At 43.7% G+C, this 24,676-nt stretch overlaps 1 protein-coding gene across 1 annotated transcript in view; it reads left to right on the top strand.

Annotated features, from left to right (window-relative positions):
- SYT14 (synaptotagmin 14) overlaps positions 1-24,676 on the top strand; it is a 196,056-nt gene that overhangs the window by 157,974 nt on the left and 13,406 nt on the right. The gene's annotated exons all lie outside the window — the stretch shown is intronic.

Genomic DNA, 24,676 nt, shown 5'->3' on the forward strand with positions numbered 1-24,676 from the left:
TGAGGTAGCTGGCCCAAGAACTTCAGGGTCCAAAATTAGTCTGGTGTTTGATTCCTTGGTTGGCATAGATAGATAGAACACTAGGGAGTAATTGGGAAGCACGTCTGGAAGACACAATGACAACTGAAAGTCTGTACTAGAGGAAAGTTGATGAAGTGGGATAATTGGAGTAGAGCAAACATATGGCCCTTACCTACGGGGCGATTATCAATCACAGTCGTCCAAATTCCCGCGTTCCCATGGAAATTTGAACGGAACGATAATTGTCCCGTGCAAATGCATTCAGCGACTAAACGACAAAGAGAATTGTTCAGTTTCTGCATGCAGAAAACTCAACGATGTGCTGTTCAGTGTAAATAACAGTCTTTCATTACTGTGAATGGGGAGGGCAGGGGGAATAGAACGTTCCCTGGTGGCTCCGCCTCCATTCCGGCAGCGCTGTTAGCGATGTCAGCGATACTTTTAACCATTCAGCTTCATGTAATCAAAGCCTTGTCTTACTATGTCTATGAAACTCCGGAGACTCAGTCTGAAAAACTCTCAATCTGTATTTTAATACCTTCATATATCAGTTTTCTGCTGTCGTTGCCTTTGAATAATATTTTAGTTCACAGCTTGGCATTTCTTCATGTTCATGAACAAGTAGGAAAGACCATTTAGAGCTCACTTAGAAGTGTACTTAGCTGCATTATGCGTGTATTATTTAAATGCGTAATACACAATAAATACTCATATAGCATGCATATATAGCCCAGACGTAAATGATCTTGTTTGATTCCTAAAGTAGAGATGCCGACTGAACATTTTTCTGTAGGATTACTGACAATGGCTGCCCCAATAATTGCTACTTAAGGGGGTTATCTGAGTTGTACAATTGTAATGTTAACAGGCTCTCCTTTGGTTAAAACAACAAATCAGTTTTTACTCACCTATCCCGACTCCTCGCTGTTTCTAGCATTGACAGCTTCAGCTCTCCCCTGTGGCATCATGTTTACAGACTGCAGCAGCTTATGTTTACAGGCTGCAGCAGCCTTTGACATCCCGTTCATAGACTGACTATAGCCTGTAGACAAACACCGGACATGCAGGACCGAGCAGCAGTTCAGGAAATACAGGGAGCCACGAGAGGTGAGTTTTCATTACAATTATATAACTGGAGCCTGGTGACCTCCTAGCACTAATTCATAAAACCTTCACATCTTTACCAGTGGACTATTTAAGTATTTATTTATTTCTCTACTCATCCTGTTGTGGTATTCTGCGGTTTGTGCCGTGTCATATGTATATGTGTATATATATATATATATATATATATATATATATATATATATATATATATATATATACATGCCTCTTCGGATCTATTTCATTATGCCTGATGAAGAACCCTGAGAGGTTCGAAAGCTCGCATTAACATCATGTATTTTTGTTAGCGATTAAAAGGTATCATATCTACAAGATTACTTGGCTTCTCTTGCTGGGAACAATCACAATTGTATAACTTGCACAACTCTTTTAATCTCACATATCTCCAGTTCTAAGAATTTCCAGAAACATTTATATATATGTTTGTGTGTATGATGATTATCTCTTTATATAAGCTACATGCTTACAGATGCCTGTACAATACTTTAACTTTATGGGAAGTGATGATTTCTCCCGTCTGCCTTCATCTCCCTCCATGCTCACATCCCTATCTTATTTAGCTCAGCCTCACTTCTAAGCAGGTCACATAAGCAATTTGAAAGCTCAAGATTTCCAACCAAGAAACTGTGTCACTCTCTATCAGTGACATGCTCAGACACTATAGCAGTCAAGTGAATAGATAAGTGAATTACCTTTATAAGACCAGAGCAATTCCACTGTCAATTCCTGTCTAAGGAAGTGATGGGTGAAGTGCATTATAAAACATCACATCAATCCCATTGCACTTGTCAGCACTTCAGATTGTAGCCATCCTCTGTTTGGATAACATAGATATACAAAGGGTAGTGTTAGAGGTTGAATTCACCAGACCGTTCTGTATATAGATGGTTAGGAATTGATCAGAGCTTAACCCCACCAGCTGTGTTCCCTTGTGGGGGAATGAGTACAGCAAATTCAAAATGGCCTCCTTCCTGCAGCTTCCAACTATTCAATTCCGAGACAATCAAGTATCCAAAATTCAGGGAAATTGTCAAAAATTGAATACCATAAAATATCTCAATCATAGCTCACCTGTACCCCATGGACTTCATGTGTCTGTGGCAGTACAAATTGCAACAGGAAGAGTTATCTACATTAAAGGAGCTGTTTGACTGCTCAGGTGTAAGTTCCTTACATTATTATAGAGGTTCATGGAGGAAAGAGGGAGGTCGAATTGTACCGTCTTGTAAATTTGTGAAGACATAGTAACTACTCTGTGAATATATTTTCTGATTATTTTCTGGCTTTCTGGACATGGATCTTATGGATAATTCTGCATGGTGGACACAATAGTATGTACTATCATAGCGCCAACTTATTCCGCAGCACTTTCAGTTAATTTATTTATTACCCCCCACCAAGCTGGGTACTCCTTTTATCAACCTCGGTAGAATGGAAGGCTGAGTCAACCTTCGTCCGGCTACCTGAACCATGCCGGGATATTACTATATATACTACTATTCTGCCTATAGAGGTATATGAATATTGTAGTTTTGAATATATGCATAGTGCAGCAGTCACCTTTTCGTGATTTTTGAGCGCTGTCTGCTCTATTTTTTAACATTTAGCGCACCTCATCACAATGATGGGGTGCGCTAAAATAAAATCATGGCGAAGTACCGTGTTTGGCCTAGCACCTGTGTCAGAGTGGCCTTAACGCTAGTTCTCCCTAAAGACCAATTTACACTTAACGATTATCGCTCAAAATTTGTTCAAACGAATGTAAATGCGAAAAAAAATGCTCACTATTTGTTCACAGTTGTTTATCACTGACTTTCAGGCAGCGAAAAAACTGTTGCTGGATCGCTGGCTTCTCGTTACATGTAAATGCTACCCACTCAGCGCTCCACATAGAAATTGAAGCTCTGAGCGAGAAGCCTGTGAAAACCCTGTGATCCAGCAAGAAGTCTTTTAGGCTAAATGCTCTGCACGAGTGCTGATGACCACAAGAGTTACATTGGTGCTTGTGTAGTCGTTTAAAAGGGCCATACGGCTACCTCTAATCTATCTTTGACACTGACCCTAACACCAGACACCACTGTCCCTGAATAATTCTCATATATTCCTAATGAAACACAGACAAGAAAACCAAACTCTTTTGAAAGCAGACAGAGCAGATACAAACTGCAAATAAGCAAACAAACTAAAAGACTAGGAGTAATGACTGGACTGAAAAATTTCTGAAGGGCAAAATTATACTAACAGGGAAATAAGACAAGACTAGAACAACAAGCTAGAATCATACAAGGAATACTGAATACAAGCCACCCTATCACCAGCAACACACTGCAGAAGCCAAGAATATTTACACAGGCTAACCAAGCAGACACTTCTCTCCAAACGAGTGTAGGCTGCAGCAGTGTGGTCAGCCGACTCACTCTAAGGGCTCTTTCACAAGAGCCAATATACTCTACGATATGAGGAGTAAAAGCTCGTGAACGGGCGCACAAATCTAACGTTTGTGCACCCGTTCAGACAGCATGGGCCCCGGCGCTATACGTCGAGGCTGCCATGCCGTTGAGCCTTCCCCTTCCCTCCCCCTTGCCAGCTCACCTCCTCTCTCCTCCTCATTGTCTGATTGCAATAGGAGGGGGCAGGGCTAAGCGCCGCCCCGTCCTGCCTCCTCTCATTGCTGGCTGTGGACAAGGGGTGGGGAGATGGTGGGAGCTTAGCTCCACCCCCCCTTGTCTACAACCAGAAATGGGAGTAGGCAGGATGGGGCGGCGCTTAGCTCCACCCACATCCCACCCTCTTCCATTGGAATCAACCGGAGGAGAGGAGAGGAAGTTTAACAGTCACGCTTCTAAACTCCCTCCCACCTCCCTTCTCCAGCATCTGTCATTGGCTCCCATAGGAGCCCATGCAGCAGCCGACGTATTCCGGCCCAAAAGATAGTTCCAGGACTATCTTTTGGGCCCTACTTAAAAACGCCCGGCGCTATATTGGCCGGCCGGGCGCTTTTACATTGTGGGAATACGGCCATGTATTGGAATCCAATGCATCAGATGACAGCGTATATCGGTCAACCGTGAAAATGGTGGGCCGATATACGCTCGTGTGAAAGAGCCTCGAAGGAGCAACTGTAATATACCCATTGGAGAAGATTCATTGTACAGTGTGAAGCCAAGTTTTAGTGTAAACAGCATCACTAAAAAGTTGAAAAACTTTCTCGATAGCTCACCAAATTTGTCGGAAAAAAAAAAATGTCTAGCAAATGTAAATTTAATTTCCTCATCGCTAGACAGTTACATATATGCCAAATATATTTAGAGAAACGGGGCACTGATTACTTCAACTGCTTCCTTTATGTAGAACGAAGTAAAATTGTCAGGCTTGGTAAACGTGGACCATTGTGCCTATTTGGCGTGGGCATACACAAATCCATGCGGAGCGATCCCCGAGATCTTCGGGACACAACTGACATGAGTAGTTACAGTAGTTTCCCTGCAGTGGAATCCCAGCATGAATCAATGAGCTTTAGCTCAGTTAATACATAATAAATAAACCATCCATATAGTCTAAAAGCATTTATAAAGGGATCAGTGAAAACCCTCAAGTCAAAAAAAATCTCATTACAGCCCTTCAGTATACAAATCTTGTGTTTCAGAAGCCACAAGCTCATCCTTTGTCAATAAAAGAAATCACATTTGCATTTCAAAATTATTTCTGGAGTAAAACCTGTGTGTGACTGATTAGGCGAAAGCAAATAACATCAGCGCTCATCATCCTTCCAAGGCTCTACAGCGGTACATTACAGGCTGCCATTGTGTGTGCGGCACTGTAAAACAGTGTTAATGCAATTAAAATACAACCTGCAGTGCTGAGAGGAGATAAAATGATTATCCCTGTATACAAAAAGCTCAAACAAGCACTACAATAGCCACGTGTGAAGGTATCTACTTAACTAGATTCCAAGAAGACATACACTACCGTTCAAAAGTTTGGGGTCACCCAAACAATTTTGTGTTTTCCATGAAAAGTCACACTTATTCACCACCATGCGTTGTGAAATGAATAGAAAATAGAGTCAAGACATTGACAAGGTTAGAAATAATGATTTGTATTTGAAATAACATTGTTTTTACATCAAACTTTGCTTTCGTCAAAGAATCCTCCTTTTGCAGCAATTACAGCATTCCACACCTTTGACATTCTAGCTGTTAATTTGTTGAGGTAAGCTTGTGAAATTGCACCCCACGCTTCTAGAAGCATCTCCCACAAGTTGGATTGGTTGGATGGGCACTTCTGGCGTACCATACGGTCAAGCTGCTCCCACAACAGCTCAATGGGGTTCAGATCTGGTGACTGCGCTGGCCACTCCATTACCGATAGAATACCAGCTGCCTGCTTCTGCTGTAAATAGTTCTTGCACAATTTGGAGGTGTGTTTAGGGTCATTGTCCTGTTGTAGGATGAAATTGGTTCCAATCAAGCGCTGTCCACTGGGTATGGCATGGCGTTGCAAAATGGAGTGATAGCCTTCCTTATTCAGAATCCCTTTTACCCTGTACAAATCTCCCACCTTACCAGCACCAAAGCAACCCCAGACCATCACGTTACCTCCACCATGCTTAACAGATGGCGTCAGGCATTCTTCCAGCATCTTTTCATTTGTTCTGCGTCTCACAAACGTTCTTCTTTGTGATCCAAACACCTCAAACTTGGATTCATCCGTCCACAACACTTTTTTCCAGTCTTCCTCTGTCCAATGTCTGTGTTCTTTTGCCCATCTTAATCTTTTTCTTTTATTGGCCAGTCTCAGATATGGCTTTTTCTTTGCCACTCTGCCCTGAAGCCCAAAATCCCGCAGCCGCCTCTTCACTGTAGATGTTGACACTGGTGTTTTGCGGGTACTATTTAATGAAGATGCCAGTTGGGTACCTGTGAGGCGTCTGTTTCTCAAACTAGAGACTCTAATGTGCTTATCTTCTTGCTAGGTTGTGCAACGCGGCCTCCTACTTCTTTTTCTACTCTGGTTAGAGCCTGTTTGTGCTGTCCTCTGAAGGGAGTAGTACACACCGTTGTAGGAAATCTTCAATTTCTTAGCAATTTCTCGCATGGAATAGCCTTCATTTCTAAGAACAAGAATAGACTGTCGAGTTTCAGATGAAAGTTCTCTTTTTCTGGCCATTTTGAGCGTTTAATTGACCCCACAAATGTGATGCTCCAGAAACTCAATCTGCTCACAGGAAGGTCAGTTTTGTAGCTTCTGTAACGAGCTAGACTGTTTTCAGATGTGTGAACATGATTGCACAAGGGTTTTCTAATCATCAATTAGCCTTCTGAGCCAATGAGCAAACACATTGTACCATTAGAACACTGGAGTGATAGTTGCTGGAAATGGGCCTCTATACACCTTTGTAGATATTGCACAAAAAACCAGACATTTGCAGCTAGAATAGTCATTTACCACATTAGCAATGTATAGAGTGCATTTGTTTAAAGTTAGGACTAGTTTAAAGTTATCTTCATTGAAAAGTACAGTGCTTTTCCTTCAAAAATAAGGACATTTCAATGTGACCCCAAACTTTTGAACGGTAGTGTATATATCAGCAAGTCCATCTCGTTGAATCTGTCTTTAAGCTTATTTTCGGAGATTCGAGTAAAAACAGAATGTCTGTATAAAGGTGCTTCTAGATGGAACGACCATCATTCAAAAAAGCGTTCAAACAAGCAAAAGTGAATGAGAATCGTTCGATCTAAACGCAAGTCAATGACCGAATGAGAATCATTCACGTTTCATGCAGGCAGAAAAACCATTGTTGGCTCGTTCATTTATCGTTCAGTTTAAACAGAGCTCGTTCAGTCCTTCTCTGTGTTATTGGAACCCTAATGGGTCCCTTTGATTTCACTGTCTGCTCCAAATTGTAATTGTGAATGGCGTGCATGCCGATAAAGCTAAGGACGCAGAACTGTATCGAAGGCAATATACTTCAGTTCTTTATCAGGAAGTAACATAGCTTTTTACAGACAAAGCATTGCATCACAAAAGAGGAGTGTACAGAAGGGTAATCGTATTTACATCTGATTGGATACGTCATTTTGTGTAACAGTAGAGATACATGCCCTTAAAGTCATAAGATCTCAGGATAGGTTCTAGTTTCTAACGATTCACATATGTTAATGCCATAAGGTGTGTGCTACTACTAAAACACGTGATTTCCAAGAAACAAGGAGAAACAAAACTAATGGAGAATAAACTTATTAATATCACTGCTTGGCTTAAGGAATGCAAAGGTGGGGGGATTAGCAGCTCCTCTTATCAGAATGTAGGCCCCTCTCGTGAAAAAGGACTATAGGAGGTGAATACAATACATTCTAGGGTATAATATTGAACACGTTAACCATTTAGCTGCTATTTACTAATAAGGAAGATATACCAAAATATATAGGCGTGTTGGGAGTTATATACAATAGAATAAATATATCCTTACTATAACATCAGTCACTTATACGACTGACTGATTCTCGTTTGAACGAACCAACGTATGTTTCTGTCTGTATAAACAGGCTGCACGAGTGTGAACGAGCTAGCGGTGACGTCACCCGCTCGTTCAAATGACAATCAGTTCGCCTAAAAGGATCTTTAATATATTCAATAATTTCTGCCACTGTTTGTTAAAATGTGTACCTTTCCTCTCTTTTAGGTGAACTGGTCAGGTCCCCTAAACTGGTTCAGCTGCAGGCAGCAGGGAATTGTGACAGTCACGCTGACTTCAGTGGTCTGTCACTCATGCCAAATGGTTTAGTGGTTTTGCTAATTTTGGAAATGAGTCCAATGAATTTCATACGTATTCATACACAAGGGGTTTCTACTAGAGATGAGTGAGTATACTCGGTAAGGCACATTACTCAAGCGAGTAGTGCCTTAGCCGAGTATCTCCCCGCTCGTCTCTAAAGATTCGGGGGCCGGCAGGGGGCGGGGAGAGGCGGGGGAGAGTGGGGAGGAACAGAGGGGAGATCTCTCTCTCCCCCCCGCTCCCCGCCGCAACTCACCTGTCACCCGCGCTGGCCCCCGAATCTTTAGAGACGAGCGGGGAGATACTCGGCTAAGGCACTACTCGCTCGAGTAATGTGCCTTAGCGAGTATACTCGCTCATCTCTAGTTTCTACCTAAAAGAAACAGAAACCTTCATCAGGTATATGGGGTTGTACTAGTAAGGTTTCAGTTGCTAGGTGAATGTCTGCAGAGCCCTTCTAAAGCAGTATGCCTGCCGATATTGTTGGGGAAGGTTGCATTCAGCTCCAGTGATTTTTTTTCTCTTACAAGTTGTTCAGTTTTTCGCTTATTTTGCATTAGTTGATTCATACAATAAGTGAAGTCGAAGGTGGAAACAATGCTCATTGGTTTCTTTGATGTGAGAGGAATTGTGCAGTCAGAATTTGTAACACAGGGTCAAACAGTTAGAGCTCAGTCACATGGCCGTATAAGTACAATGCTGCCAGCCTCACAGCGTTGTACTCATCACAGCCCCCACGCTGTGCCTGCAAAAGAGCTGGCAGAGATTGCGTACGGGCTGCGATAGGCACTGGTTCATGATGTCATGGACATGCGCAGTGCGTTTTTTTTTTTTTCAAATTTAATTTTTTAAAATCGCACGAGTGACATCGCAGATGGGAAGGAAACCATTGAAACCATTTGAAAATCATTGGTTTCATAATTCAGCGTTTTCACTCACTCTCGCATCGCGTAAAAGCCATGCGATTTTTAGCGCCAGTGTGAAGGCACCCTAATGCACGCTTGCGTTTTTCTTGCGCATTTGTTTAACACGCAAGTCAATAGGTTTTTCTAATGTTAAAACGCATTGCAAGTTTTCACGTGATGCGTTTTTAAACATTAGAAAGTCCTATGGAGCCCTAAAGGTGAAACAAAAAAAGCTACAAGTACTAAGGCTTCCCACGGCCGTGACAGGCTCCGACGCGGAATTCCGTGGCGGAGCCCGTCACAGCGCCCCCCGAGACCCCAATACTTACCTCCTCCGTCCCGCATGACGCTTCGGCGCGCATGCGCAATAAAGCACATGACGCGGCTGGCGGTGGGCAGGGAAGCGGTTTCACCCTATCTTCCGCTGTGCTACAGCGGAAGATAGCGTGACGGACGGCTTCCATTGACTGCAATGGAAGCCGTCCGCACGTACACCCGCGGCAAATAGAGCATGCCGTGGGTGAGGACGGGTGAATTCACGGGGCGGAATTCCGCGATGGAATTCTGCACTGTGAGCATTGTGCTATTAGGTTCAATAGAACCTAATAGCTGTGGGCTACGCAGCGGAAATCCGTCCGTGGGAAGGAGCCCTAAAAGGCATCAATAATGATGAGTTTCAAAAAGCTTGGAGCTGTGGAAAAAACATTCGGACAAATGCATTGCTTCAAATGGAGAATACTATGAAAAAGACTCAAATTTCAAAATAGTCAAACAGATTAGTTTTACTAAATGAATTCCTGTTTCTTTTGCCCCCCTTCGTATGTTGCAGGTGGAGGTAGAATGAGTCAGGATTCAAGATGCGATGCAGCAGATGGAGTAACCAAAGTGTACAATATCTATTTGTAAACACAAAAATGAAAGTGAACAACAAAATGATAACGAAAAAGCAATTGTGGAGATTCCCTATGAATCACAATGTGCTATCAACTATTAATCAGTTATACCTTCTAAGGCCTTAGTCACACGGGCGTTTTTTCCCGCGATTTGCGGATCGCATGACGGATGCGCATCCGCAAATCGCGTGACCGGGGCCGAAAAATCGCCCGAAAATACTGCTCCTAGCCGCGTTTCAATAGAAACGGGCCGGAGCTGTCCAGCGCATTGAATTCAATGGAGCCAGCAATGCAGCCGGCTCCATTGAAAGTAATGCGCTGCGGGCGATCGCGGGATGAATTGACGGGAAGGGCTTAAATATATAAGCCCTTCCCTGCAATTCATCCAGAAATGTGTAAAAAAAATATATATATATACTCACCTTGTCCCGGCAGACGGAGTTCAGCTGCGGCCGGCGGCAGTTCTCCTGAACTGCTCCCTCTAGTATTCAGCAGCCGGGGATTTAAAATCCCCGCCTGCTGAATGAGCTGCCTCTGATTGGTCACAGCCTGACCAATCAGAGGCAGCTCTCACTCACACCACTTCATGAATTCATGAATGGGTGTGAGAGCTGCCTCTGATTGGCTTAGCGCTGTGACCAATCAGAGGCAGCTCATTCAGCAGGCGGGGATTTTAAATCCCCGGCTGCTGAATACTACTCTGAGCAGTTCAGGAGAACTGCCGCCGGCCGCGGCTGAACTCCGTCTGCCGGGACAAGGTGAGTATACATTTTTTATATTTTTACACATTTCTGGATGAATTGCAGGGAAGGGCTTATATATTTAAGCCCTTCCCGACAATTCATCCCGCGATCGCCGGCAGCCCATTGCTTTCAATGGAGCCGGCTGTATTGCCGGCTCCATTGAATTCAATGGGCAAACATCGTTCTTCTCTGCCACAGCTGCTACAGCTGTGGCAGAGAAGAATGATTTGTCTACTATATGTTCTCAATGGGGTCGGCTTTATGGTTTTATAAAATCGGCCGACGCATGCGCAAATCGCGGCAAAAAACACCCTTGTGACTAAGGCCTCAGCAATGTCATTACCACTCTACCTCCATCGCTATGGTTCCATAGGGATTCAGCCTGCAGAACACACTCGCAATGCCTTTTTCACCTACGGCTTGCACACTACCAGAACCGCTGTTGCACTTTCCACCTTGCAACAATATCTCAGTTCGTGAATGGAAGTTCGAGTGATGAACAGTCCTATTTCCTCAGTTCTGTTCCCTGTAGCAGGCCTTCTGGCTAGGTATTTTTAATCCTATCGGTATGCACACCTACAGTCCTAAAGTCTGTCCAGAGGCCCATCTCACTTACGGTTTGTTGTTTGGGAGATGCCACTTCTACTGACCCCAGCACGGATTTTGAGCTATAATAGACCCATGTAAATGGTCCTTAATAGAGTCTAAATTGGTGTGTGTAAAGACATAGTAGATGAGCATTAATCTCATTATTCGGCGCTCGTCGGCCAGAGCAAATTGTTCCATGTAAAAGGATAAAATTTGTACCAAATTCGGGGTGAGGGTCCCGTGCCCCCCTTTCTCCTCACAGTGGGCTTACTGTACCCCCTGCATTAAGACTTAATGGAGCGCTGGTCTTGCAATTATGCTGACACTTTATCACTTTTAATGGAACTACCGCCAGCGCTCGGTATTTCCATCAGCTCCATTGAAATGAATGGAGTACCGACCTTGCATGCTCGGCCAACCCTCCATTCATTCTAATGTCATTATAAGGGTAGAAGCAACCCCTGTAGTAGCAGGCAGAAGGGGACACGGGACCCCATACTCAAGACTGGAAGAGGTGAGACACCCACCGATCAGCCAGTTATCTGCTATCCTGCGCATAGGGGGATAACTTAGAATCATAGAATGGTAGAGTTGGAAGGGACCTCCAGGGTCATCGGGTCCATCTCCCTGCTCCGTGCAGGATTTACTAAATCATCCTTCACAGGGGAAGGGATTTTCTATAGGATTTATATAGGGACAATAATATACATGCAATACATGCCTTTCTTTCTATACAACCTACATTTTTGGTTGCTTTATTAGCAACTACTTGACGTTGAGTGCTGCTGCTCTTCTGACATGTCTTATCCATAAACAACCGCTTCACCTGCGCTTTACGGTAAAACAAAGTTCAATAGGATCGGCGCACCGGTTACTTGCAATTAGTCCAGTATGGTCTTGCTATCACGTTCTGTTCCGGCCACTTTTAAAGATGACACGCGGAAGATATTGGATATTCTTTTGCCTCTTTGGTGAATTATAAACTTTAGATCTTCTCCAACAATGCGTTTAACCCCGTTTATTTCTCCTCTTCGTCTCTACATCTCTTATGAATTTTGTATGAACCTTTCACCGGTGCTGCCACCGAGTGTTTATACGCGTATATATTTTATTTATCTGATTATATTTTGTGTTGTATTTAATTCCACATTCGCAGAACATTTTTTTCGCATTGTTGTATCCCCGTCCTACATTCAAATCCATTTTTTTTCTATAATTGATTTATGTATGAATAATGCAGTGTCAGATTATGGCGCATACAAAACACGAGCTTTAGCAATCTGATTTGTATTTTAAGCAGCTGTTTGAAACACATAACAGTCGCCTCCGACGGCAGAACCGGTTGTAATGGTGGCATAATATCTTCTATGACTCTCGGAGCTGAGTGTTTTTTAAGACAAAAAATCCAATTATTACATAAAGACAGGCTCGCTCCTTTGATGATTTTTGAAACGTCTTCTCGCCTTCAACGTAGACTTATGCCGTAATATAAAATTTGGCACACATCGGCATTTGAAGGACCTGAAAACAGCCTTCTAAGGTGATGATGCCCCATTAGATGGGATTTTCCGGATGCAAAAGCAGAACATGGAAAGAATTGATGCCTTTCAGCTTTAATGTTGACAAAGACTTAAGACTACCATGCATTGGATGAAGCCGAACCTTCCTCTTGACGTAGCATTGACTGGCCTGAGGCTTACTTTGGACATGGTAGAAGGCCTGATATTAAGAAACAGGATTAAGCCAGATCGCAAGTTTATCCCCTTTTCTCACAACTCTTTTTTGGGTCCGTTGGTTTTGATGCACGGTGGTTTGGCTATTGATTCTCAGGCTAATGTTGGTGGAGCCGAGGCAAAAGCAGCGTAGAGTTGCAAGAGGTTGCAATACCACCGAAGGTCTTGTTTTCGTCTAGTCAAGTTACGATTAACCGGTGGAGGGTTGTGTCAAAAATTGTAGCAGGAACATAGTTAAATACTAGGCAAAGTTGAAGCAGAGTAGCAAAGAATGTTAAAAGGGGGCAAAAACTAGCAAAGGACAGGAAACCAGGCTGGATATCAAAACAGTTGGAGTACAGGTTGGGGGATTTACAAAGAATCACGATCAAACATAATGATAATGGACTGGTTCTTATTAGACCTATTATGGAAAAACCATCATAAAAGAAAAGCTATGATCAGAATGACCAAAAAAGGTAAACTAATAAAATCGCAAAAATCTTGAACATGCCATGAAGAAGCTTTAATTAGATTCTTCACCTAAATTAACAAAATATGGGCGACGTGACTGTAAAAGAAAAGTATGAGATTTTGAATTTTACCAAATTGTTACATCTGTGCAAGGCTAATCCTTACACAGCCTTTATGGGCGCAAATAAATTGCCCTATATGCACCCTATTACAACCGTGCTGGACTTATCTATACGAGGCCAGCACAGCATAAGGCCTCCCTCACACGGATGTTTTTGTACAGCAGTTACCGCTGCCTTTTCAGCACTAGCTGTACTACCAAAAAGAAAAAATCAATACTTACCTAGCTGGTGCTGTCTGGGTCCCTGCCGCTGTTCTCCAGAGGTCCATGCAGGCTGCCGGGCACTTGTCATGGCCGACAAAGCATCTATTGCTAGTGTCGAGGATTGAAATCCCCACCTTCAGCAAGAGATTGCTCTGATTGGCTGAGGCCGCTGAGTATCAGCTGGCTCAGCCAATCAGAGCTGGCGCTCGATACACCAATCACAGCCATTCCGGACATTGGGAACCCTACTTATAAGCAAAGTGATTGTCCCCAAAAGGAAACACTAGACATAGTGGGAAATAATAAAAAAAAGAAACAAGAGATACGAGATACGCTGTCATGGTCAGTTCACTATCGCTGCCATACGCGGTAATGCCAGCTCACCACTGGCTATTTCCAGTACTAAAACACTGCGCGATCCATGAGTGTTGAGCAGGAGCAGAGGGCTAAGTGACTTATTTATCCCTACTCCACTGGTGCAGCATAGACACCTGATAACTGCACGATTATTGCCAGCCTTTGTGTATGGAGACCAGCAGTGAGGCATACCTGGACTGGACCTGAAGTGGACCAAGTGCTATTGTGAGGGGTTACAAGCCAGTGATCTCATTAGCTAGTTCATCTTTCCCTTGAAGCATAGCGGATGAAAGTCAGAATATTCCCACCTTGAACCTAAGCTGACATCCCCAACTCCCACTGGCTACACATCTGATCCATCTGAGTTCACAATTCACACCAGCCAATTCAGCATTAAAGGGATTTTATCATAAATATAAAAACTTTTCCAGCAGCTGAGCCCATTATAAAGTAAAAAATAGATAATACCTTTCCTCGGATTCCCAAAGTGGAGCTGAGCAGCTCACATTGCCCAGTAGCCAGCTTCCGGCCAAGTGGAAGTATGTGACTGGTGCGTCCAATCAAAGGCCACAGCATTACATCCCCAAACACTTGGCATCATGGCACCCAGGATATGAGTGGCTGCTGCCAGGAGAACCGACGGTAACGCTGTAGCCCTGATTGGCCGCAACGGTCACATGCTCCCACCTGTCTGTTTACTCGGAAGCCAGCTCTGAAGCAATATGAGTCGCTTAGCTCCACTTTGGGGGTCCAAGGAGAGGTGAGTATTCTCTATTTTTTTTTTATTTTATGGGCCCAGTTACTGGAAATGTTTTTCTATTAATGATAAAACCCCTTTAAGCACCACACCTCCACGATGAAATTAAACTGCAATCAGACGGACATAGTGCAATCAACTGCTATTCATACGAACGGCAATAAAACTGATGCATTAAATAATCAAATCAAGTTCTTTTGGAAACCAGTCTCCATCTCCGACTCGAGGTTTGCCTTTAGTCCAGCTTCTTCTGGGGCATAACCTTTGATGCCGCAGGAGCCAATATATAAGACGTATTTATAATCGTTGTTCCGACAACTCTGTCTTCGTGGCTTTTGCACTCATACAGAGAGAGAAGGGCACCGGCCCGCAACTTGATTTTGAAAGGACTTGATTTGGTCATTAAATGCATGAATTGTATTGCCATTTGTATGACTAAAGACCTTTTGCATGGAGTTTTAGCCAGCTGGGAGTTGATTGCGCTATGTGTGTCTACTTGTTTCTCTTCTAAACAGAAAAAGATGGCGGCTTAATTTCAGAGGGGGGTGCTTAATGCTGAATTGGTTGATGTGAATTTTCAGCCTTGCTTGTGGTCAGAAGAAAAAGGTCAGTCCTAGATGGTCTGAAGAAACGCAACAATTGTTTATTTAAATGGGCACCAATAGAGATGAGCGAGTATACTCGCTAAGGCACATTACTCGAGCGAGTAGTGCCTTAGCCGAGTATCTCCACGCTCGTCTCTAAAGATTGGGGGGCCGGCGGGGTGCGGCGGGGGAGAGCGGGTAGGAACGGAGGGGAGATCTCTCTCTCCCTCTCTTCCCCCCGCTCCCACAAATCACCTGTCACCTGCGCCGGCCCCGAATCTTTAGTGACGAGCGGGGAGATACTCGGCTAAGGCACTACTCGCTCGAGTAATGTGCCTTAGCGAGTATACTCGCTCATCTCTAGGCACCACTAATGTACCATTTACACGGGACGACTGTCGACTGAACAACTGCATGAGTCCTGACGTCACCGCTAGGTTGTTCAGCGCTTGTGCAGAGTGTTTGGACAGGCAGATTGTTGCTGGGTTCTCGCCAATTTACTGCACAGCGCTTCACATGCTATATGAAGCTCTGAGCGGGGAGCATTTACACTCAGCGAGAAGACCGCAATCCAGTGATGATTTTTATGTTGGTTGAAAGTGAGCGACCAGCGAACTGCAAACGAATAGTGCATGATGGCTGTGCATGCAGACACGGCGGTTATCGTGCAGATTCGTTCGTTTGAATGAATTTTGCACGATAATCATCCCGTGCAAATGGCCCTTAACTTTTTAGACAACTTGTGCTCATCTACTAGCTTGGGTTAGTCTCATGATTTCTGTAATATACTTGCAATAAAAATATTGTTGCTTTACCACAGAATCACATTTGAAGTTAATAAAACTAGGGGTCTTCCAGCTTCTCTGCAATCCTCTGTCTGTCGTTGTAGACAAAGCTTGTTTAGTGTCAAGAATCCAGGGACGATTCCTTAGCAATGGGGAAAGGAGCTACCTTCACAGGGGCTCTACTGTACATTCAGAGGCTGCAGGATAACAGCTCTGCAGGTGTGGTGACAATGATCTCCACAATTTCTGCCTCTTCTGGAGGTGTGTATGTAAAGGCCCATTTACATGGAGTGATGATAGCAAAAAAAAATTGCTAATCGGCGATCGATTTAGCGATCATCATCCGTTTTTCGGGCACTGTTAGCTGATCGTTAAATTCAAGCTAACCTAAAAATCGGTGGTTCACTTTTATCAGTCGTTCTCCACAGGGGAGTGCTGATAGCATTGTTTCCCTGTGGAGAACAAAGGATCTGAGCGCAGATAATAGCCTCCAGCTATTAACTGCATTCAGGGAAGGCTTCATTTGCACACTTGATTGATATTTAAGTAGCTAAGTAGCTACTTAAATACCAATTAATAATTTATGTAAAATGATTGCTCAAAGCTGTCACTCAAACTGTCGTTTGAGCGATCTTTAGGCGATCATCTGCTGGTGTAAATGGGCCTTAAAAGTGTGTGTGTACATATTATATTGGGTTTACTCACCATTTGGCCCAAATCCTGGGAGAGCAGAGGGTCGGGCATTCAGACTGTTCCCCTGCTGATTAGACCACAGACAGTGCAATGCAGCATGGAAAGTCATGGCAAGGAAGTGCAGGACAGTGAAATACTGGCAGAATGCTAGATTTGCTACACACCTACTGCATGAAAGTGGGTTACAAAAGCAGGGCTACAGAAAAATGGGGAAGACCACTTGAAAATCAGAACTTAAAACAGGAAACAGTGCAAACAGTGGCAAATGAGTTGGATAGGAGAATCTATTTTAGAAAACTTTTTGACAACCTAGGTATACTTTAAAGCAACTTTGCAGTTTCAGGACAAAGTTCTGTCTCGGCACAGGAGGGGTATTGCATATATCACCTGCAGTCATTCTTCTTTTCTGTCCTTCCTATCCACTGATTTCACACCCCATTTTCAGCCTTCCAAGGTAGCTGCAGCAGTTTTTTAACTACCTAATGCACACTGTACATTGCTCTCTGATTTGCCAGTGCTGATCATGTGAGCATCCTCTAACCACTTATAGAGCATCTATAGTGTATTAGTATTCCAGCACTACTAATGCTCAGTAGGGATTAGGTAGTTTTAGGATTGACTGGATGCATGCATGTTAAAACCACTCTGAAGATAGTAGAGATAATAACTGGTGCCCTCAGAGAGGTGGGGCCATAATATGTGTGCACAGAACACAGAGTTGTGCTCCTATCAAGCGCCTAACATCGCTATGACCAAGAGCACATGGTGACAGGCCATGACACAAATACCTACATTTCTAAGGGTGACCAAATATATTTAGTGAACTTAGATGTAATGATGAAATTTCCAGATTTTCTAGATACTGACATTACACTCATAGTAAACCTAAGGTCCGTATCCTGTAAAGTTCCCCAGTGTAAGGGTCTTTTTCATAGCTCAATGTTTGCCTGATAGTAAGGAGCTCTGGGATTAGGTAGTTTAAAGATTGCATCGGCCATTTTGGACATCCGAAAATGGGAGCGGTGGATTAGAAGGATGACAGAGAAGAATAACTACAAGTCCTGCAGAACTCTTTGTAACTATTCTTTGCTATGGCTAAGGCCAAATGCACATAGCCAGGTCGGATCCCGCAGCAGATTCCAACCCTGTGTCTGGCTAGGGACCCCTGCGTACCCGTCTGGGTCTTCTGCTTACCTGTCCGGGTCTTCTATTCTCTTCACTGCGTATGTGTGCGGAAGAATCGGCGGATGCCCCGCCACACATGCGCAGTGGAGTTTCTTTTTTTTAAACCCCTGCTTTTTTGCGGAATCAGCGGCCGATCCGCGATCGAATTGCAGATGGGCCGAGGATTGGATGGCTTTCGTTGACTTTAATGGAAGCCGTCCGCACGGAATCCGGCTCAAAATAGAGCAAGCTGCGATTTTCTCCTCGCGAGCGGAAAATGGCAATTGATTTCCACTCATGCACATGAAAACCGGCTTTTACATTGCATGCTTATGGTAGGTATTTGTGCATTGGGCCTAGGAGATGAGGGTCCTGAACATGTATTTAAATACCATATTTTCCGGCGTATAAGACAACCTTTTAACCCCAAAAAATCTGCTCTGCAGTCGGAGGTCGTCTTATATGCTGGGAATACAGTGTCCCAAAAAAACCTCAATACTCACCTTCTTACATTTATGTAGGGTTTTATAAAACCTACCGTATTTTCCAGCATATAAGATGACGGGGCGTATAAGACGACCCCCGACTTTTCATCTTATATGCCGGGAATACAGTGGGAAAAAAAAAATCAATACTCACCTCCGGCGGCGCTGCTGCAGCCTGTCGCTCACTTGTGCATGCCAGCAGAGCATTGCTTTCTGCAAGCGGGGCTTGAATGCTCCGCCTCCAGAAAGCTAATGCTCTGATTGGCTAACTTAGTCTGGCGTTAGCCAATCACATGACGTCATTGAATGGCTGTGGGGAGTAACAACCTGCAGCAGCGCCGCCGGAGGTGAGTATTGATTTCTTTTTTTTCACACTGTATTCCCGGCATATAAGACGAAAAGTCGGGGGTCTTTTTATACGCCCCGTCGTGTTATATGCCGGAAAATACGATGGGTTTTATAAAACCCTACATAAATGTTACATATTCCAACAGTAATCATCAACGCAGCTTTTCATTACTATCCAATCTCTTCCCATGTTTCGCCGTCATTATGCAATTCCACAACATATGCCATATATTCCTTAGTAAGTACTAAAGGCTTTGTGGTGTGAGGCTTTGTGACATTCAAGCTGCTCTCTAATCGGAGTGTGTAGGCAGTTGGATTTTAGTAGCCACATTAAATAAAAGGCACGCTCTGAATAATTTATGGAAAATGTTAAGGCAAGATAAAGCCCAGCACCCTGTGGACAGGCTTTTCTTGTAAGCTCTACATGTCACTGAGCTTACAAGACATTGCTTTGTTTCACAGCTAAGAAATACCGACCAGATACCAGTAATAAGATACAAAACGATCAAGTCATGGCGAAAGTACAGTAAGCGGTAATTAGCAAAGTATTGAGACTACATGAAGACTATAGGAGTTCTTCGATCCAAAGATTACCCAATAGGAAACTTTGAGCGTCATCGTAAGACTTTTTGTTGGAAAAGTTGGCAGCATCGGCTCCGATGTGCTAATGATTGTTTGTTTCCAAGGAACACAACCGCAGAAATTATGATCTCAGCTGTCCAGGGTTATCATATGTACGGAGTCATTATAACACCGGCTGTGACTGACACCTCCTTTGTTCTACCTGTCTAACATAATGTCAGGTGATAGACAAGCGCTGGTTGTTTAGAATTTGTGACTCATATTAAAAGTAAAAATGATCCATACTGTATTGTTATAGCAAGGGGAGGCCTACAAGTCAGCAAAATATCAAGATTCATAGGCAGGTTTTAAAGAACCCTATTTCTTATACCATTTATACATTCTTGGCACTATACCGGAGTGCAATACATCTGGGATCCTTTGTGGCCTTCCTATCCTCACGGGACTGATCTTGGACTGCAAAGACTGGCAAAGGACTGGCCAAGACTGGGCATCCACTGTAGCTACAGTATCAGTTCTCCATGGCATATTGTTATAGGCTGTGTTGCTGCAATAGATACAATTTAGCAAAATACCAAGATTTATAGGTACGCTGTCCTACCAAACGTATTTGTACACCTCTATCAGTAGAATTGATTGTGTCTTATTAGCAAGGCACATGTCTTAAACCATGCTCCAGAAGATACAGATCCTTGGAGGTGTCAGCCATAGTTTGTGATGGGAACTGCACGCTATTGGAGATATGGGTTATGCTGCTGCAAACAAGCCATCAATCACAAAGTACAATGCATCAGCCCATCTACAATGGTGCAAGGAGCGTTGTCATTGGACACCCGAGCAATGGAAGAATGTTCTATGGAGTGATGAATCACACTACTACTTCTACAGATCAGATAGATGTACCTGTGTGTGGAGGAGGCCTGGGGAACACCTTTTACCTGAATGTATTGTGCCAAAGGTTAAGTACGGCGGAGGTTCCATTGTGGTCTGGGGATATTTTACGTGGCATGGTCTCAGTCCTTTGGTTGTAGTGACAAGAACCATGAACATGGAGGCGTACCCTGACATTCTAGAACTGTGTTCTTCAACTCCAGTCCTCAGGGACCACCAACAGGTCATTTTTTTCGGATTTCCTCAGTGTTGCACAGGTGATGTAATTATTGCCGGTGCCTCAGACATTGCCACAGGTGCTCTTACTATAGGATATCCTGAAAACATGACCTGTTGGTGGTCCCTGAGGACTGGAGTTGGGGAACACAGGTCTAGACAATAATGTGCTGCCAACAATGTGGTAATACTCTTGGAATGGCCAGCCATACTTCCAATAAGACAACATTCCTTGTCACAAATCCAACACTCTTTTTCTTTGGTTTGAGGATATGGATGTTCTATGATTGGACTGGCTGCACAGAGTCCCAGCCTGAACCCTACTGAACATCTTTGAGATGAACTGAAACATAAGGTCAGGAAATAGGAATAGTGTCCATCTTCTTTGAGAGAAATACAAGCTGAAGTCTATTAGACGTTCGTAGAAAGTATGCCACAGAGAGTATCTGATGTCATAAGGGCCAAAGGAGCCCCACTAAGTATTAACATATGGAAATAAATACTACTTCTGATTCTTGCTCAGGTGTCCAATTACTTTGGGTAGTGTAGTGTATATTTAAAAGAATCCTATTTGTTATTCGATTTGTAGGTTCCTCGCACTGTCTTGGTGCACAACACATCTTGGGTCCTTTGTGGCCCACCTGTCTTCTCTGATACTGATCTTGGACTGTAGAAATTGGCAAAGGAGGACATAACTACAGTAAATATTATCTATACTATTAGGTGGCCACACTTACACAATACTTGCAAATGGTGCTCGTCTCAACGGGTTACACTAACTAGGGCCCCAATATCAGAGTTCAGAAGAAGAAGTGGGACAGCACATGAACGCATCGCATGCAAGTTAATATTGACTTTCCAAACAGAGGAGGAACAGAAGTGCTACAGCTGAGTGCTATATTATCCAAAAACCTAAGTGAGTGTGCGTGGCTGACATAACTGTACTGTGTCGTAAGTGTGATTTGGGATTTTGGAGTCAGGGACTTTGGAAGTCATTTGTATGTAATTATTATTTATCTGTTTGAATTTTTGCCTATACTGCTTTCATCTGATCTGTAGGATCCCAATTTTGAATGTGCTCCATGATTGACAATACCGTCCAGTGTACATCTTGTGCCATGTATGCGGTCCTTGAACAGCCGGTCGAGGGTGCATACTGCTGGACGAGATGGGAGCATGTTGCACATTTGGAAGCTCAGATCCTGGATCTAAATGAGCAGCTTACAACACTGTGATCCATTGAGACCGTGGAAAGGAGTTTGCGACTCACCGAGCAGGCACTCGCTGGGGTAGATGTGGGGGTGGATGGTTGTTTGGGAGAGCAGGATGAGTATGCAGCCAGCTGGGTGACAGAAGGAGGTGTAGAGGGAGGAGATACAGTGAGGCTAGTCCTGAACTGGCACACCCCAACAAGTTTGCAAAGTTGGCAGATGAGGTGGATGCCATTACAGGGTTAGCACTGCTGCAGCACGACATGCCCTCTGGCTGCCAGGAGGATGTCTGCTCCACTAAGAAAGGGAATAGGAGCAGAGGGCAGGCTAGGCAGGTCCTGGTAGTGGGAGATTGAATTATAATTATTAGGGGGACAAACAAGGTAGTTTGACACAAAGACCAGGATTGTTGAACGGTGTGTTGTTTTCCTGGCGCTCGAGTACAACACATCGCGGATCGGGTTGACAGATTACTGGAAGGAGCTGGTGAGGATCCAGCAGTCATAGTACACATTGGCACCAATGACAAAGTTAGAAGTAGATAGAAGGTCTTTAAGAACAATATTGGGGAACTAGGATGTAAGCTTAGGGCAAGGACCTCCAGGGTAGTTTTCTCGGAAATACTACCTGTACCACAAGTCACATGAGAAAGGCAGCAGGAGATTAGGGTGGTAAACAAGTGGCTCCACAGTTGGTGTAGGAAGGAGGGTTTGGGTTCTTGAAGAACTGGCCTGACTTTGCTGTCGGCTACAGGCTTAACCGTAGGAATGGGCTCCATCTCAGTGCGGAGAGTGCAGCTGTGCTAGGGAAGAAGATGGATAGAAAGTTGGAGGAGCGTTTAGACTAGTGACTGGGAGGGAAGGGCCACCAGAAAGATAGAGGGGAAGACAGTGTTGACAGTGGACTGGGACTAAATAATGGAAATAGGGGTGAAGTGGTAGAAGGGGTTAGTACAGTTTTACCTGGCAAAATAGTTAGTAGGGATACGCATAGCATAAAAAATAACCAAAACCTTCTAATTGTTATTGTGACTAATGCTAGAACTCTGACCAATAAAGTAGATGAACTAGAAGTAATAATGTCTGAGGAAAACTACAACATAGTGGGAATAACAGAGACCTGGTTGGATGAAAGCTGTGACTGGGCAGTCAACTTATATTGTTACAGTCTGTTCAGAAGAGATTGCAAAAAAACAGAAAGGGAGAGGGGTTTGTCTTTGTGCTGAAATGCATGGACCAGAACAGTGATAGTTCAGTTATCAGTTATCAGGTTTGTTCCTTATACATTGATATAGCAAGGTCCTATATGTATGCAAAGGCTACTATATGAATAGGAGTATCTAGGGTCTTGCTCATGGGAGATGCAGGGACTGATAGTCCTATGTAAGGAGTAGAACAGTCAGGGATCATCGGTCTGACTGAATGACTCTAAATCTGGAGATCCGTGTGGCGGCACTGCAAACCAGAGTAGCGCCTATATGAACAAGGTGCAGAACTGGTGAAGAAAATTGGGTAGAACTACTAGTTAGAGATGAGCGAACATGCTCGTTTAGGGCAATTACTCGAACGAGCATCGCTTTTTTCGAGTAACTGCCTACTCGGGTGAAAAGATTCGGGGGTCTCCGGGAGGCGGGAGGCTGCAGGGTGGAGTGGGGGGTAGCAGGGGGGACCTCTCTCTCCCCTCCGCAACCCCCACTCACCTCCGGCACCCCCTGAATCTTTTCGCCCGATTAGGCAGTTGCTCGAAAAAAGCGATGCTCGATCGAGTAATTGCTCTAAACGAGCACGTTCGCTCATCTCTACTACTGATGTAACACTTTTGAAGAACAATTGTACGTGAAAGTAGATTTTAATGTTTTATTGGATGAAATTATAAGCCAGCAGAAAAACGTGTTTTGAGGCCAGGCCTCTTCCTCCATTTGGCTGGATTAGGGCACGGCTAGCTGCAGAAATTTCTCAGGGGCAGCAAATTGGAACAGATGAACTTGATGGATTGCTTTGTAGCGGAGCCAGCCTGGGCAGTGACGAGCTGACAGAGGTAGACAAGTCTTGGCTGTAAGAAATCTGTATGGCGGTCTGGACCAGATGGAAAAAATGAGAAAAGTGAACAACTCTAGAGAGGATGTCACTTTATCCTGAACTTTCAGTATCTTTGCTGTTGGTCTAACTACAAAGCAATCCATCAAGTTCATCTGTTCTAATTTGCTCTCCCCACTTTTCCCCACATTTGGTGTATTATAGCATCTTTGGATTTATTATCAGCTCGATTGGTTTTAATATTTACAGAATTAATGTAGTTTTTATATTCACTTGCCTCTACATTTCTGCACTGTATCCTGTGGAAGTCAACGCAATTAAATTGCGTACTGGCTGCGTACCGCTCATCGTCATGTCCCATCTTGGCGTGTATGTGCACGAAATACGTGCGAAGATAGAACATGCCACGACTTCTTGCTAGTGTAATTTACGCAACATGGGATATTGGTACAGCATGTTACGCACACAAAACACGCGCACATAATAAGCTTTCACCATAGCCTTCTGTGAGACAGCCTTTATTTGACTACAATGGAAACAGCTTACTAACATTCAATTAAAACTATAATTCAGTCCGTACCGTATGAACAGGGTGTCCTTAGTACGGTGCACACACTATAGAATTATCACAGTCAATAAATGGTTAACCCAACCAGGAATAAATAGCTCCACAGATGCTGGCTGAAAATAGGAGTCTCCTTTGAAGAAACATATTCTTGCAGGAACTTCAATTAACCAAATGACTAAATCCACGAACTGAAATATACAGTCACTGTCTGATGAACAAATTATTAGCACAGGGGTGGTTGTGATAATCTGTTTTATTGGCAAAGAGCCTGGGCGATGGTACTAATGATTACACACCACCAAAACTTAAATATCCGGATATTGGCTGTCTGTCTATGTGCTCTCACTGGTGGTCTCTTTCCCCATGAAGGCTCAGCGCTTGCAGTCAGTAATTGCCTGATGTTTCCTTGGACAATCGGAAGATCTCCATGTGTTA

This window comes from Eleutherodactylus coqui, chromosome 3 (genome assembly GCF_035609145.1).
Source record: "Eleutherodactylus coqui strain aEleCoq1 chromosome 3, aEleCoq1.hap1, whole genome shotgun sequence".
In the NCBI taxonomy this organism is placed as follows: Eukaryota; Metazoa; Chordata; class Amphibia; order Anura; family Eleutherodactylidae; genus Eleutherodactylus; species Eleutherodactylus coqui.